The sequence below is a fragment of the Muntiacus reevesi genome, chromosome 16 (assembly GCF_963930625.1).
Source record: "Muntiacus reevesi chromosome 16, mMunRee1.1, whole genome shotgun sequence".
Classification (NCBI taxonomy): domain Eukaryota; kingdom Metazoa; phylum Chordata; class Mammalia; order Artiodactyla; family Cervidae; genus Muntiacus; species Muntiacus reevesi.
The window spans coordinates 4,485,760-4,501,015 of record NC_089264.1 but is presented as its reverse complement, the minus strand read 5'-3'; the positions used below and the strand labels follow the sequence as shown (position 1 = coordinate 4,501,015).

The 15,256-nt window shown below is 40.2% G+C and overlaps 1 non-coding gene across 1 annotated transcript; it reads left to right on the top strand.

The window, feature by feature from the left end:
• Window positions 1-374: 374 nt before the first annotated feature.
• Window positions 375-478, top strand: LOC136148198 (U6 spliceosomal RNA). The gene has a single exon (XR_010659482.1). It is a non-coding gene; the product is annotated as a U6 spliceosomal RNA (small nuclear RNA).
• The last annotated feature ends 14,778 nt before the right edge of the window (window positions 479-15,256 follow it).

Here is a 15,256-nt window from a genome sequence, read left to right as displayed (position 1 = left end):
TTGAAAGCCCACTCCTTGTATTATTATTGGGATAATTAATTTCTGTCATGACTAAAGGCCAAAAGGGAACAGCTGGTACACTAATTCAGTTTTGTACACTCTGGTTGAAAACTTATTTCTTTGTAATTCATTGGTATGCATTGCTTAAAGATGTAATTTTTAAAAAGTCAAAGTAAAAACATCTTTAAAGCAATTTTGCATTCCTCCATTTAGTTTCCTTTTGAACTAAAAACAGTAATAATTACCTAGTCCTATTTCTCTCTCCATCTGATCTGAGGTGTTTAGAATGTGTTCCATAAAAGTAAGAAGTATTAAGGTTAATAAACTTAGAAAACTTTCAATACTTTTGCCTTTCAAAAAAAAAAAAAATTCCAGAGCACATTTTGGCAGCACATATACTAAAATCAGACTGATACAGAGATTAGCATGGCTCCTGGGCGAGAATGACACACAAATTCATGAAATGTTCCACATTTTTAGACATAGAGAGCAGACTTATGGACATGGCAGGGCCATGAGGGGGGTAGGAGAGGGTGAGATGTATGGAGAGAAAAACATGGAAGCTTATATTACCATATGTAAAATAGATAACCAATGGGAATTTTCTCTATTACTTAGGAACTCAAAGAGGGGTGGGATGGAGAGGGAGATGGGAAGGAGGTTCAAGAGGGAGGGAACATGTGTATACCTGTGGCTGATTCACTGATATCTGGCTGCTGCTGCTAAGTCACTCCAGTCGTGTCCAACTCTCTGCGACCCCCATAGACGGCAGCCCACCAGGCTCCCCCGTCCCTGGGATTCTCCAGGCAAGAACACTGAAGTGGGTTGCCATTTCCTTCCCCAATGCATGAAAGTGAAAAGTGAAAGTGAAGTCGCTCAGTCATATCCAACTCTTCGAGACCCCATGGACTGCAGCCTACCAGGATATCTGGCAGAAAACAACAACATTCTGTAAGTGATTATCCTTCAATTAAAAAGTAAACTAATTTTTAAAAATTCCAGGTAACTAGCAGCTCATTACTGTCTGGGATCTACATCTCTCTTCATTTTGTTTTGTCCATCACACAATTTACTAAATTTAGAGGGAAACCTGAGAGAAGTGAAGTGGGAAAGGGCGATTCCTGTCAGCCTTTTGGGTTCTCAACGGTACAGCAAATGTAAGATTCTCCTCTTTTGTCAATTAATATCAGATATCCCTGAAGGGAGCCTATATTAACAGTTCTTTTAATTCCTAAGTAACTAACAGGATAACAGGGACTGACCAGCAATCAGCTAAGAGCAGGCCAGGGGACTAGAGACTAAAACCCAAATACCTATGACTTTTAGCTATTCAGAGGGACTGTGATGGAAGATGGCCAAGCTGGAAATTCAGCAAGCATTTGGCCTTGCTTACTCTACTTTGTTTCAAAGAACAGTGTCTTTTGACATATACACACTGCTATATTTATTAACAAATTAGATTATTGGACTTTCTTGGTGGTCCAGTGGTTAAGAATCAATGCTACCACTGTAGGAGGTGTGAACTCAGTACCTGTACAGAGAACTAAGATCTACATGCTGATCAGCATGCCCTCCCCCCAAAAAAATAGTGTTAAAAAATTAGATAACCAACAAGAATCTACTGTACAGGACAGGAAATGCTGTTTAATATTCTGTAATAACCCAAATGGGGGGGGGGGGGAAAGTTGAAAAAGAATAGATACATATGTTATGGAGTTAGAGTAGAAAAAGGAGTCAAAAATGTCAGCTAGAGGAAGCAGTGACTAGAAAAAATCTGTGAAAGGGACAAACAAATAAAGAGGAAAAAGTCCATGAAAATCCATGGAGTGAGAACCTCTGGCAGGAAAACATGCCCAAACACCCCCCTTCAATAATTGGCCTTGAACATGCACTCTATTTACATTCCCTTCCCTGATTGGATACAGGTACAAGCCCTAATTTGAATGGGAAATAGCCAATCAAGTCCCACAAACCGCCAAGGGGAAAAGACAAAAAGTATAAAGGGGAAACCAAAATTGGTCAAGATCAATCCTGTGGAGTTGGTCCACTTTCACATCTCTCTGGGAGTGTACTACATGCAACTTATTTAATAAATCCTCCCTGCTTGAGCTGTAACTAGTCTGTCATTCCAGTTCTTTGCCACAGTGAGAGAAGAACCAAGGGAGAGAAACCAACTCAACACATATATAACTGATCACTTTGCTGTATACTTGAAAATAACACGATTGTTAATGTGCCAATATAAGATGAAAATTAGAAAAGGAATAGTGTCTTTGTGGATGTAATAAACAAAGCAGCAAGACTTAGTTAAATCCAATATATTTTATTGAACATTTTCCATGTGCCAGGCTCTAGGCTTGTTTCAAGTATTTACATTAGCTCATTTATTATAATAAATATAATATATAATATACATAATATTATAAATATAATAAATATTTGAAAATGTCTTAAGGTGACAGAAGCTAAATGGTAAAGCTCAGTTTCAGTTCAGTTCAGTAACTCAGTCATGTCTGACTCTTTGTGACCCCATGAATCACTTCACGCCAGGCCTCCTTGTCCATTACCAACTCCTGGTGTCCATCCAAACCCATGTCCGTGATGCCATCCAACCATCTCATCCTCTGTCGTCCCCTTCTCCTCCTGCCCCCAATCCCTCCCAGAATCAGGGTCTTTTCCAATGAGTCAGCTCTTCACATCAGGCAGCCAAAGTATTGGAGTTTCAGCTTCAACATCAGTTTTTCCAATGAACACCCAGGACTGATCTCCTTTCGGATGGACTGGTTGGATCTCCTTGCAGCCCAAGGGACTCTCACGAGTCTTCTCCAATGCCACATTTCAAAAGCATCAGTTCTTCGGCGCTCAGCTTTCTTTATAGTCCATCTCTCACATCCATACATGACTACTGGAAAAACCATAGCCTTGACTAGACAGACCTTTGTTGGCAAAATAATATCTCTGCTTTTTAATACGCTGTCTAGGTTGGTCATAACTTTCCTTCCAAGGAGTAAGCATCTTTTAATTTCATGGCTACAATCACCATCTGCAGTGATTTTGGAGGCCAGAAAAATAAAGTAACCCACTGTTTCCCTATCTATTTGCCATGGAGTGATGGGACCGGATGCCATGATGCTAGTTTTCTGAATGTTGAGCTTTAAGCCAACTTTTTCACTCTCCTCTTTCACTTTCATCAAGAGGCTCTTTAGTTCCTCTTCACTTTCTGCCATAAGGGTGGTGTCATCTGCATATCTGAAGTTATTGAGATTTCTCCTGGCAATCTTGATTCCAGCTTGTGCTTCTTCCAGCCCAGCATTTCTCATGATGTACTCTGCATATAAGTTAAATAAGTAGGGTGACAATGTACAACCTTGACATACTCCTTTTCCTGCTTGGAACCAGTTTGTTGTTCCATGTCCAGTTCTAAATGTTGCTTCCTGACCTACATTGATGAAGCTTGGCTTGAAGAATTTTAAGCATTACTTTACTAGTGTGTGAGATGAGTGCAATTGTGCGGTAGTTTGAACATTCTTTGGGATTGCCTTTCTTAGGGATTGGAATGAAAACTGATCTTTTCCAGCCCTGTGGCCACTGCTGAGTTTTCCAAATTTGCTGGCGTATTGGGTGCAGCACTTTCACAGCATCATTTTTCAGGATTTGAAATAGCTCAACTGGAATTCTATCACCTCCACTGGCTTTGTTCATAGTGATGCTTCCTAAGGCCCACTTGACTTCACATTCTAGGATGTTTGGCTCTAGGTGAGTGGTCACACCATTGTGATTATCTGGGTTTTGAAGATCTTTTTTGTATAGTTCTTCTGTGTATTCTTGCCACCTCTTCTTAATATCTTCTGCTTCTGTTAGATCCATACCATGTCTGTCATTAATTGAGCCCATCTTTGCATGAAATATTCCCTTGGTATCTCTAATTTTCTTGAAGAGATCTCTAGTCCTTCCCATCCTGTTGTTGTCCTCTGTTTCTTTACTTCCTGCTTTTGCAGTCCAGTCCCCTATAATGAAAAAGACTTTTTTGGGGGGGTGTTAGTTCTAGAAAGTCTTGTAGGTCTTCATAGAACCATTCAAATTCAGCTTCTTCAGCATTATTAGTAGGGCATTAACTTGGATTACTGTGATATTGAATGGTTGGCCTTGGAAATGAAAAGAGATCATTCTGTCATTTTTGAGATTGCATTCAAGTACTGAATTTCAGACTCTTGCTGACTATGATGACTACTCCATTTCTCCTAAGGGATTTTTGTTCACAGTAGTAGATATAATGGTCATCTGAGTTAAACTCACTCATTCCATTCCATTTTAGCTCACTGATTCCTAAAATGTCAATGTGTACTCTTGCCATCTCCTGTTTGACCACTTCCAATTTGCCTTGATTCATGGACTTAATATTCCAGGTTCCTATGCAATATTGCCGTTTACAGCATAAGACTTAGCTTCCATCACCCATCAAATCCACAACTGGGTATTGTTTATGCTTTGGCTCCATCTCTGCATTCTTTATGGAGTTATTTCTTGATTGATCTCTCATAGCATTTTTAAAAAAAATTAGTTGGAGGCTAATTAATTCACAGCATTTCAGTGGGTTTTGTCATACATTGACATAAATCAGCCATAGAGTTACACGTATTCCCCATCCCAATCCCTCCTCCCACCTCCCTCTCCACCCGATTCCTCTGGGTCTTCCCAGTGCACCAGGCCCGAGCACTTGTCTCATGCATCCCACCTGGCCTGGTGATGTGTTTCACCATAGATAATGTTTCACCATAGATAATATACATGCTGTTCTTTTGAAATATCCCACCCTCACCTTCTCCCACAGAGTTCAAAAGTCCGTTCTGTACTTCTGTGTCTCTTTTTCTGTTTTGCATATAGGGTTATCATTACCATCTTTCTAAATTCCATATATATGTGTTAGTATGCTGTAATGTTCTTTATCTTTCTGGCTTACTTCACTCTGTATAATGGGCTCCAGTTTCATCCATCTCATTAGAACTGATTCAAATGAATTCTTTTTAATGGCTGAGTAATATTCCATGTTGTATATATACCACAGCTTCCTTATCCATTCGTCTGCTGATGGGCATCTAGGTTGCTTCCATGTCCTGGCTATTATAAACAGTGCTGCGATGAACATTGGAGAGCACGTGTCTCTTTCAGATCTGGATTCCTCAGTGTGTATGCCCAGAAGTGGTATTGCTGGGTCATATGGCAGTACTATTTCCAGTTTTTTAAGAAATCTCCACACTGTTTTCCATAGTGGCTGTACTAGTTTGCATTCCAACCAACAGTGTAAGAGGGTTCCCTTTTCTCCACACCCTCTCCAGCATTTATTGCTTGTAGACTTTTGGATAGCAGCCATCCTGACTGGCGTGTAATGGAAGTTCATTGTGGTTTTGATTTGCATTTCTCTGATGATGAGTGATGTTGAGCATGTTTTCATGTATTTGTTAGCCATCTGTATGTCTCCTTTGGAGAAATGTCTGTTTAGTTCTTTGGCCCATTTTTTGATTGGGTCATTTATTTTTCTGGAATTGAGCTTCAGGAGTTGCTTGTATATTTTTGAGATTAATCCTTTGTCTGTTTCTTCATTTGCTATTATTTTCTCCCAATCTGAGGGCTGTCTTTTCACCTTACTTATAGTTTCCTTTGTAGTGCAGAAGCTTTTAAGTTTCATTAGGTCCCGTTTGTTTATTTTTGCTTTTATTTCCAATATTCTGGGATGTGGGTCATAGAGGATCTTGCTGTGATTTATGTCAGAGAGTGTTTTTCCTATGTTCTCCTCTAGGAGTTTTATAGTTTCTGATCTTACATTTAGATCTTTAATCCATTTTGAGTTTATTTTTGTGTATGGTGTTAGAAAGTGTTCTAGTTTCATTCTTTTACAAGTGGTTGACCAGCTTTCCCAGCACCACTTGTTAAAGAGGTTGTCTTTTTTCCATTGTATATCCTTGCCTTCTTTGTCAAAGATAAGGTGTCCATAGGTTCATGGATTTATCTCTGGGCTTTCTATTCTGTTCCATTGATCTATATTTCTGTCTTTGTGCCAGTACCATACTGTCTTGATGACTGTGGCTTTGTAGTAGAGTCTGAAGTCAGGCAGGTTGATTCCTCCAGTTCCATTCTTCTTTCTCAAGATTACTTTGGCTATTCGAGGTTTTTTGTATTTCCATACAAATTGTGAAATTATTTGTTCTAGTTCTGTGAAAAATACCGTTGGTAGCTTGATAGGGATTGCATTGAATCTATAGATTGCTTTGGGTAGAATAGCCATTTTGACAATATTGGTTCTTCCAATCCATGAACACGGTATGTTTCTCCATCTATTTGTGTCCTCTTTGATTTCTTTCATCAGTGTTTTATAGTTTTCTGTGTATAGGTCTTTTGTTTCTTTAGGTAGATATACTCCTAAGTATTTTATTCTTTTTGTTGCAATGGTGAATGGTATTGTTTCCTTAATTTCTCTTTCTGTTTTTTCATTGTTAGTATATAGGAATGCAAGGGATTTCTGTGTGTTAATTTTATATCCTGCAACTTTACTATATTCATTGATTAGCTCTAGTAATTTTCTGGAAGAGTCTTTAGGGTTTTCTATGTAGAGGATCATGTCATCTGCAAACAGCGAGAGTTTCACTTCTTCTTTTCCTATCTGGATTCCTTTTACGTCTTTTTCTGCTCTGATTGCTGTGGCCAAAACTTCCAACACTATGTTGAATAGTAGTGGTGAGAGTGGGCATCCTTGTCTTGTTCCTGATTTCAGAGGAAATGCTTTCAATTTTTCACCATTGAGGGTGATGCTTGCTGTGGGTTTGTCATATATAGCTTTTATTATGTTGAGGTATGTTCCTTCTATTCCTGCTTTCTGGAGAGTTTTAATCATAAATGAGTGTTGAATTTTCTCAAAGGCTTCCTCTGCATCTATTGAGATAATCATATGGTTTTTATCTTCCAATTTGTTAATGTGGTGTATTACATTGACCGATTTGCGGATATTAAAGAATCCTTGCATTCCTGGGATAAAGCCCACTTGGTCATGGTGTATGATTTTTTTAATATGTTGTTGGATTCTGTTTGCTAGAATTTTGTTAAGGATTTTTGCATCTATGTTCATCAGTGATATTGGCCTGTAGTTTTCTTTTTTTGTGGCATCTTTGTCTGGTTTTGGAATTAGTGTGATGGTGGCCTCATAGAATGAGTTTGGAAGTTTACCTTCATCTGCAATTTTCTGGAAGAGTTTGAGTAAGATGGGTGTTAGCTCTTCTCTAAATTTTTGGTAGAATTCAGCTGTGAAGCCATCTGGTCCTGGGCTTTTGTTTGCTGGAAGATTTTTGATTACAGTTTCGATTTCCTTGCTTGTGATGGTTCTGTTAAGATCTTCTATTTCTTCCTGGTTCAGTTTTGGAAAGTTATACTTTTCTAAGAATTTGTCCATTTCATCCAAGTTGTCCATTTTATTGGCATAGAGCTGCTGGTAGTAGTCTCTTATGATCCTTTGGATTTCAGTGTTGTCTGTTGTGATCTCTCCATTTTCATTTCTAATTTGTTAATTTGGTTCTTCTCTCTTTGTTTCTTAATGAGTCTTGCTAATGGTTTGTCAATTTTGTTTATTTTTTCAAAAAACCAGCTTTTAGCTTTGTTGATTTTTGCTATGGTCTCTTTAGTTTCTTTTGCATTTATTTCTGCCCTAATTTTTAAGATTTCTTTCCTTCTGCTAACCCTGGGGTTCTTCATTTCTTCCTTCTCTAATTGCTTTAGGTGTAGATTTAGGGTATTTATTTGGCTTTTTTCTTGTTTCTTGATGTATACCTGTAATGCTATGAACCTTCCCCTTAGCACTGCTTTTACAGTGTCCCATAGGTTTTGGGTTGTTGTGTTTTCATTTTCATTCATTTCTATACATATTTTGATTTCTTTTTTGATTTCTTCTATGATTTGTTGGTTATTCAGAAGCGTGTTATTTAGCCTCCATATTTTGAATTTTTAACAATTTTTTTCCTGTAATTGAGATCTAATCTTACTGCACTGTGGTCAGAAAAGATGACTGGAATGATTTCAATTTTTTTGAATTTTCCAAGACCAGATTTACGGCCCAAGATGTGATCTATTCTGGAGAAGGTTCCGTGTGCACCTGAGAAAAAGGTGAAGTTGATTGTTTTGGGGTGAAATGTCCTATAGATATCAATTAGGTCTAGCTGGTCCACTGTGTCATTTAAGGTTTGTGTTTCCTTGTTAATTTTCTGTTTAGTTGATCTATCCATAGTTGTGAGTGGGGTATTAAAGTCTCCCACTATTATTGTGTTACTATTAATTTCCTCTTTGATACTCATTAGCGTTTGCCTTACATATTGCGGTGCTCCTATGTTGGGCACATGTATATTTATAATTGTTATATCTTCTTCTTGGATTGATCCTTTGATCATTATGTAGTGTCATTCTTTGTCTCTTTTCACATCCTTTATTTGAAAGTCTATTTTGTCTGATATGAGTATTGCGACTCCTGCTTTCTTTTGGTCTCCGTTTGCATGAAATATTTTTTCCAGCCCTTCACTTTTAGTCTGTATGTGTCTCTTGTTTTGAGGTGGGTCTCTTGTTGACAGCATATATAGGGGTCTTGTTTTTGTATCCATTCAGCCAATCTTTGTCTTTTGGTTGGGGCATTCAACCCATTTACATTTAAGGTAATTATTGATAGGTGTGGTCCCGTTGCCATTTACTTTGTTGTTTTGGGTTCATGTTTATACAGCCTTTCTGCATTTCCTGTCTAGAGAAGATCCTTTAGCATTTGTTGAAGAGCTGGTTTGGTGGTGCTGAGTTCTCTCAGCTTTTGCTTGTCTGTAAAGCTTTTGAATTCTCCTTCATATCTGAATGAGATCCTTGCTGGGTACAGTAATCTATGTTGTAGGTTATTCTCTTTCATTACTTTCAATATGTCCTGCCATTCCCTTCTGGCCTGGAGGGTTTCTATTGATAGATCAGCTGTCATCCTTGTGGGAATCCTTTTGTGTGTTATTTGTTGTTTCTCCCTTGCTGCTTTTAGTATTTGTTCTTTGTGTTTGATCTTTGTTAATTTGATTAATATGTGTCTTGGGGTGTTTCGCCTTGGGTTTATCCTGTTAGGGGCTCTCTGGGTTTCTTGGACTTGGGTGACTTTTTCCTTCCCCATTTTAGGGAAGTTTTCAGCTATTATCTCCTCGAGTATTTTCTCATGGCCTTTCTTTTTGTCTTCTTCTTCTGGGACTCCTATGATTCGAATGTTGGGACATTTCACATTGTCCCAGAGGTCCCTGAGGTTGTCCTCATTTCTTTTGATCCTTTTTTCTTTTTTCCTCTCTGCTTCATTTATTTCCACCATTTTATCTTCTACCTCACTTATCCTATCTTCTGTCTCCATTATTCTACTCTTGGTTCCCTCCAGAGTGTTTTTGATCTCATTCATTGCATTATTCATTTTTAATTGACTCTTTTTTATTTCTTCTAGGTCTTTATTAAACATTTCTTGCATCTTTTCAATCTTTGTTTCCAGGCTATTTATCTATGACTCCATTTTGTTTTCAAGATTTTAGATCATTTTTATTATAATTATTCTAAATTCTTTTTCAGGTAGATTCCCTATCTCCTCCTCTTTTGTTTGACTTGGTGGGCTTTTTTCATGTTCCTTTACCTGTTGGGTATTTCTTTGCCTTTTCATCTTGTTTAGATTGCTGTATCTGGAGTGGGCTTTCTGTATTCTGGAGGTCTGTGGTTCCTTTTTATTGTGGAGGTTTTACCCAGTGGGTGGGGTTAGATGATTGGCTTGTCAAGGTTTCCTGGTTAGGGAAGCTTGCGTCGGTGTTCTGGTGCGTGGAACTTGATTTCTTCTCTTTGGAGAGCTATGGAGTGCCCAGTAATGAGTTTTGAGATGGGTCTATGTGTTAGGTGTGACCTTGGGTAGCCTGTATGTTGACGTTCAGGGCTATGTTCCTGTGTTACTGGAGAATTTATGTGGTATGTCTTGCTCTAAAACTTATTGGCTCTTGGGTGGTGGTTGGTTTCAGTGTAGGTTTGGAGGCTTTTGGACGGTCACTTATTACTTAAAGTTCCATGTAGTCAGGAGTTTTCTGGTGTTCTCAGGTTTTGGGCTTAAGTCTCCTGCCTCTGGATTTCAGTTTTATTCTTCCAGTAGTCTCAGGACTTCTCCAACTATACAGCACTGATAATAAAACTTCTAGGTTAATGGCAAAAAGATTCTCCCCTGTTAGGGACACCCAGAGAGGTTCACAGAGTTACATGAAGAAGAGGAGAGGGAGGAGGGAGATAGAGATGAGCAGGAGGAGAAAAAGGGGGACTCAAGAGGAGAGAGACAGATCTATGCAGTTGTCTGTTCCCAGAGTGTTCTGTGTAGCCCAGACACCCACAAAGATTCACAGAATTGGATTGGGAAGAGAAGGGGAAAGGAGGAAATAGAGGTGTTCTGAGGTAGAAAACAGAGAGTCAAGATTGGGGGAGAATAATCAACACACTCCTAAATAAAAATGGGAACTGAATATTGGATTCTTAAATGTTCACAATTTATATCATATACTGAAAAACAAAAATTAAACATCTAGAGTAGAGGTTAGACTCTTAAAAATACTACATTAAAAACAAAAACCAAAACACACAAAAAAATTTTAGAAATATATATGAAGTTCAGTTTAAAAATAGGGCTTCTCATTTTTTTTTTTTGGTAAGGTTATAGTGTATTGAAAATGAAAATTAAGGAGTAGTAGAGAAGTACTAGAGGAGTTTAAAAGAAATAAGAGAAAAAGAAAAATAGAAAATAGAAGAGAAAAAGGAAAAAAAAAAAAGAAGAAAAAAAAAGAAAGAAAAAATTTTTCCCTAATTAAAAAAATCATAAAAATCTATGAAAATGAAAGTTAAGAAGTAATGGGGGAGTAATAGGGAATTTTAAAGGAAAATAAAAGAGAAAAAATTAAAAAAAATAAAAAATTATTTTTTCTTTCTTAAAAAAATGTAAAAATATATCTAGGAATTTTTCTGGAGCTGTTGCGGTCAGTGTGGGTTCGGCTCAGTTTCAGCTTACACTTCTCGATACCTACAGGCCCCTTCCGGTGTAGTCGGTGTTTTCTTCAGGGATTTTAATCTGTTGCACCGGTCCCTTCTGAAGCGGTTCCCTTTGTTTATTTGGCTTCTGTTTGCCAGTCTCTTCAGAGCCTCATTTCCGCCCTGACACAGTTGGGCGCGGGTGGACTCTTATTCAGGTAGCTAGTTCCCTCGCACTGCCGGGAGGGCTGACGCTGCAGGGAGGGGCTGGCGCTGCTCAGGCTCCCGGCTGCACTATATGGAATGCGCCCCGCGCTGTGCGCGGTTCCAGACCTCAGGTGTTCCACAAAAGTGCGGAACAAAAAGCTGCGCCTGCTTTTTACGCCTACCCCGTCCGAGCAGCTCAGGCAGCCAGGAGCTTGAGGGGCGCACTCTCCCCGGGTGCGGCGCGCCCACTCCCTTCCGCAGTCCCAGTCTCAGTTTCCGCCAGCGCCAGTCAGTGCGTGAGCCTTCTGCCCTCCGCGTCCCCAGCCCCAGTCCCCGCCCGCACCGGTCGGGTGCCTGAGCCCTGTGTCTCGCGGCCACCCTCCCGGGTGATGTCGACCATCCAGAATCTCAGGAGGTCTTTGATTAGAAACTGAAGGACTGTTTGCAGTGTGGCAGGGGATGCGGTCCTTGGGGCCGAGCCTGCACCTTCCCCTCCCCCCTGCCTCCTGCCTCCAGCGGGGCTGGGCCGGTCTGCAGCCTGCGAGCTCTTCTCTGGACTTGCTCGGTCCCTTTGTTCTGCGAACGACCGGCAGTGTGTTCGAGCGGGTTAATTTTCTTTCTCTATTTTGCTCTCCCACTGTTCAAGTTGGCAACTCACAAAAGCTCCCTCCGATTGTCCTCAGGGCACTCAGGCCTGGACCCTACCCCAAGCAATGCCACCCGCTCCTCTCCGTTCTGCCCCCACTTGCTGGTGGCGGATGTGGTTGTCTGGGGTACTTTTCTGCTGGGAGTTGCTTTTAGGCTCGTAATCTGTGGGTTTTATTTATTGTTTCCCTCCCAGTCAGGTTGCCCTCCGAGATTCAAACACTTCTCCCAGGCCCGCCAGTGCAAGGGTTTCCCGGTGTCTGGAAACGTCCTCTATTAAGACTCCCTTCCCGGGATGGATCTCTGTCCTTAGCTCTTTTGTCTCACTTTTTATCTTTTATATTTTGTCCTACCTCCTTTCGAAGACAATGGGCTGCTTTTCTGGGCGCCTGATGACCTCAGCTAGCGATCAGAAGTTGTTTTGTGAAGTTTGCTCTGCGTTCAGTTATTCTTTTGATGAATTTCTAGGAGAGAAAGTGGTCTCCCCGTCCTACTCCTCCGCCATCTTGGCTCCTCCCTCTCATAGCATTTTGGACACCTACCGACCTGGGAAGTTCATCTTTCAGTCCTATCTTTTTGCCTTTTCCTACTGTTAATGGGGTTTTCAAGGCAATAATACTGAAGTGGTTTGTCATTTCCTTCTCAAATAGATCATATTTTGTCAGAAGTCTCCACCATGACCCATCCATCTTATGTGGCCCTACAAGGCATGGCTCATAGTTTCATTGATCAGTTTGTTTAGTTTTCTCTGACTGTGCTTTTCATTGTCTGCCCTCTGATGGAGAAGGAAAAGAGAGTCATGGAAGCTTCCAGATAGGAGAGACTGACTGAGGGGGAACCTGGGTGTTGTTCTGATGGGTGGGGCCATGCTCAGTAAATCTTTAATCCAATTTCCTGTTGATAGCAGGGCTGTGTTCCCTTCCTGTTGTTTGACCTGAGGCCAAAATATGGCCAGAGGTAATGAAGGTAATGTTGATCTTCAAAAGGTCCCACGCATGCATTGCTACACTCAATGCCCTCGACCCTGCAGCAGGTAACCATTGACTCACGCCTCCACCAGAGACTCCTGGACACCCATGGACAAATCTGGGTCTGTCTCTTGTGAGGTCACTGCTCATTTCCCCTGGGTCCTGGTGTGCACAAGCTTCTGTTTGTGCCAAGAGTCTGTTTCCCCAGTCCTGTGTAAGTTCTGGCGGCTCTATGGTGGGGTTAATGGCGACGTCCTCCCTGAGGGCTTATGCCATATCAGATATGCTGCATCCAGAGCCCCTGGGCCTGTGGCAGGCCACTGCTGGCCTGTACCTTCACAGGATACACTCAAAGACAGTTCTGGCTCAGTCTCTGTGGGGTCTCTTGGTTCTGTTGTACACAAGGTTTGTTTGAGCCCTCTGAGCATCTCTGGTGGGCAATGAGTTTGATTCTAAATGTGATTTTGCCCCTCCTACCATCTTGCTGAGGTTTCTGCTTTCCCCCTGGATGTGAGGTATCTTTTTGTGGTTGGAGCCAGCATTCTTCAGTTGACAGTTGTTCAGCAGTGAGTTGTAGTTTTGGAATTCTCACAGGAAAGGATGAGCATGTGCACATCCTTCTACTCCGCCATCTTATGCCACAAATGCACCTTGTTGAGAGAAGTCGCTGTCTCCTTGCTCATCTTTCCCTCACTGTGGTCTGATCTGGAGATGGAGAAGCAACAGCAGGCAGAGGAGCAGGAGCAGCATTCAGGGGCAGGAGGCAGTGGCGCCCAGGAAGGGGCGCTGGTGTAGCGGCTCAGGGGCCTCACCATGGTGGATGCCCCCCAACCGGGAACCTTGGCCACCCCTGTATGATTATCAGGTATTTACAATTTGGAGAGTTATAAAATAATTCAAAGGCATTGAAGGGTACAGAGCCCTCTATGGAATCAGATCATCTCCCAGAGGCTCTAGCATTCCACTGAGAAAATATCTAGTAGTTTTTTAGTTTATCATGAAGACTTAAGATTTTCCCTATAAAAGATACCTGATAATTCCTGTAAAATCTATCTTCTAAAAAGAGCAATTATTAAAAGAATATCCCATTTATGCCTAATCATGTTGTTGTGTTGCTTGGTTTCTTCTAGCAGCTGAAAAGTGCACTAAATAATCAGAAATTATTCTTGAAGAGTACTTGTTTAATGCCCATTTAGACATTATTATGTCACAGTTTGTTTTCAGAGCCCTTTCTACATTTGCATAGAGATTTTTGAGAAGACTCGAACAGGGCAAGAAGGAGCAAGAAAGCAACATTGGGTGCAGTGGTAGAACAACCTGGATGAAGATGGTGGGGGGATGAAGTTCTAAGTACACATCTGTGGCTTAAATTCACTGAAAAAAAAACATGCAATTTACTATACGTGCAAGTAAATAGAATATGGTGGTGTTTTGAAAAGAATTATTGAGGAACATCTAACTTTTGGAGTGAATGAGATGACTTGCAGGCACACAGAACTACAAAACCTCAAAACATTAATCCACATAGTGATTCAGGTCTAAGAAAGCTTTTGAAATGAAATATTATATTTCCTGACAGAAAAAAAGGACCAACTTACAAGGATGACATTGAAGATCAAGTAGTATTGGCTAAATGGTTATTGAGACCAAATGATTGGCAGAGTGTGTATTTGGAGAAGGGATTGAGTGTGTGGTTGTGTATGCGTGCATGTGCACGAGAGAGAGAAAGAAAGAGGAAGAGTGAACAACAGAGCACTTACTGATGTAAGCCTGTGGCTTGGTTACCCATGAGCACAAAGAATGTACTCACAAAATAGATCCACAGGCATAGAAAAGAAATATATGTTTATCAAAGTGGAGAGGAGAAAGGGAGGTGTAAATTAGGATTGACATATACACACTACTATATATAAAACAGATAACAAACAAGGACCTACTGTATGGCACAGAGAACTCTATTCAATAGCTTATAAAACCTATAATGGAAAGAATCTAAAAAGAATCCTTTCCAGGAATATACATATATGTGTATATATGTATATATGTGTATATATACAAATTACTAAATCACCTCACTGTACATCTGAAACTAATACGTTGTTAATCTTTCAATAAAAATTTTTAAAATGAATACACATTTGTTAAAATATATGTGTGTATACATATATATGTGTATATGTATGTGTGTACACATATATGTATAATATATACACAAATATATACATACACACATGTGCTTATTTTTTTTAATTTATTTATTTATTTTAGTTGGAGGCTAATTACTTTACAATTTTTAGTGGTTTTTGCCATACATTGACATGAATCAGCCATGGGTGTACATTTATCCCCCATCCTGAACCCCCCACCCACCTCCCTCCCCATCCCATCTCTCAGGAGCATCTCAG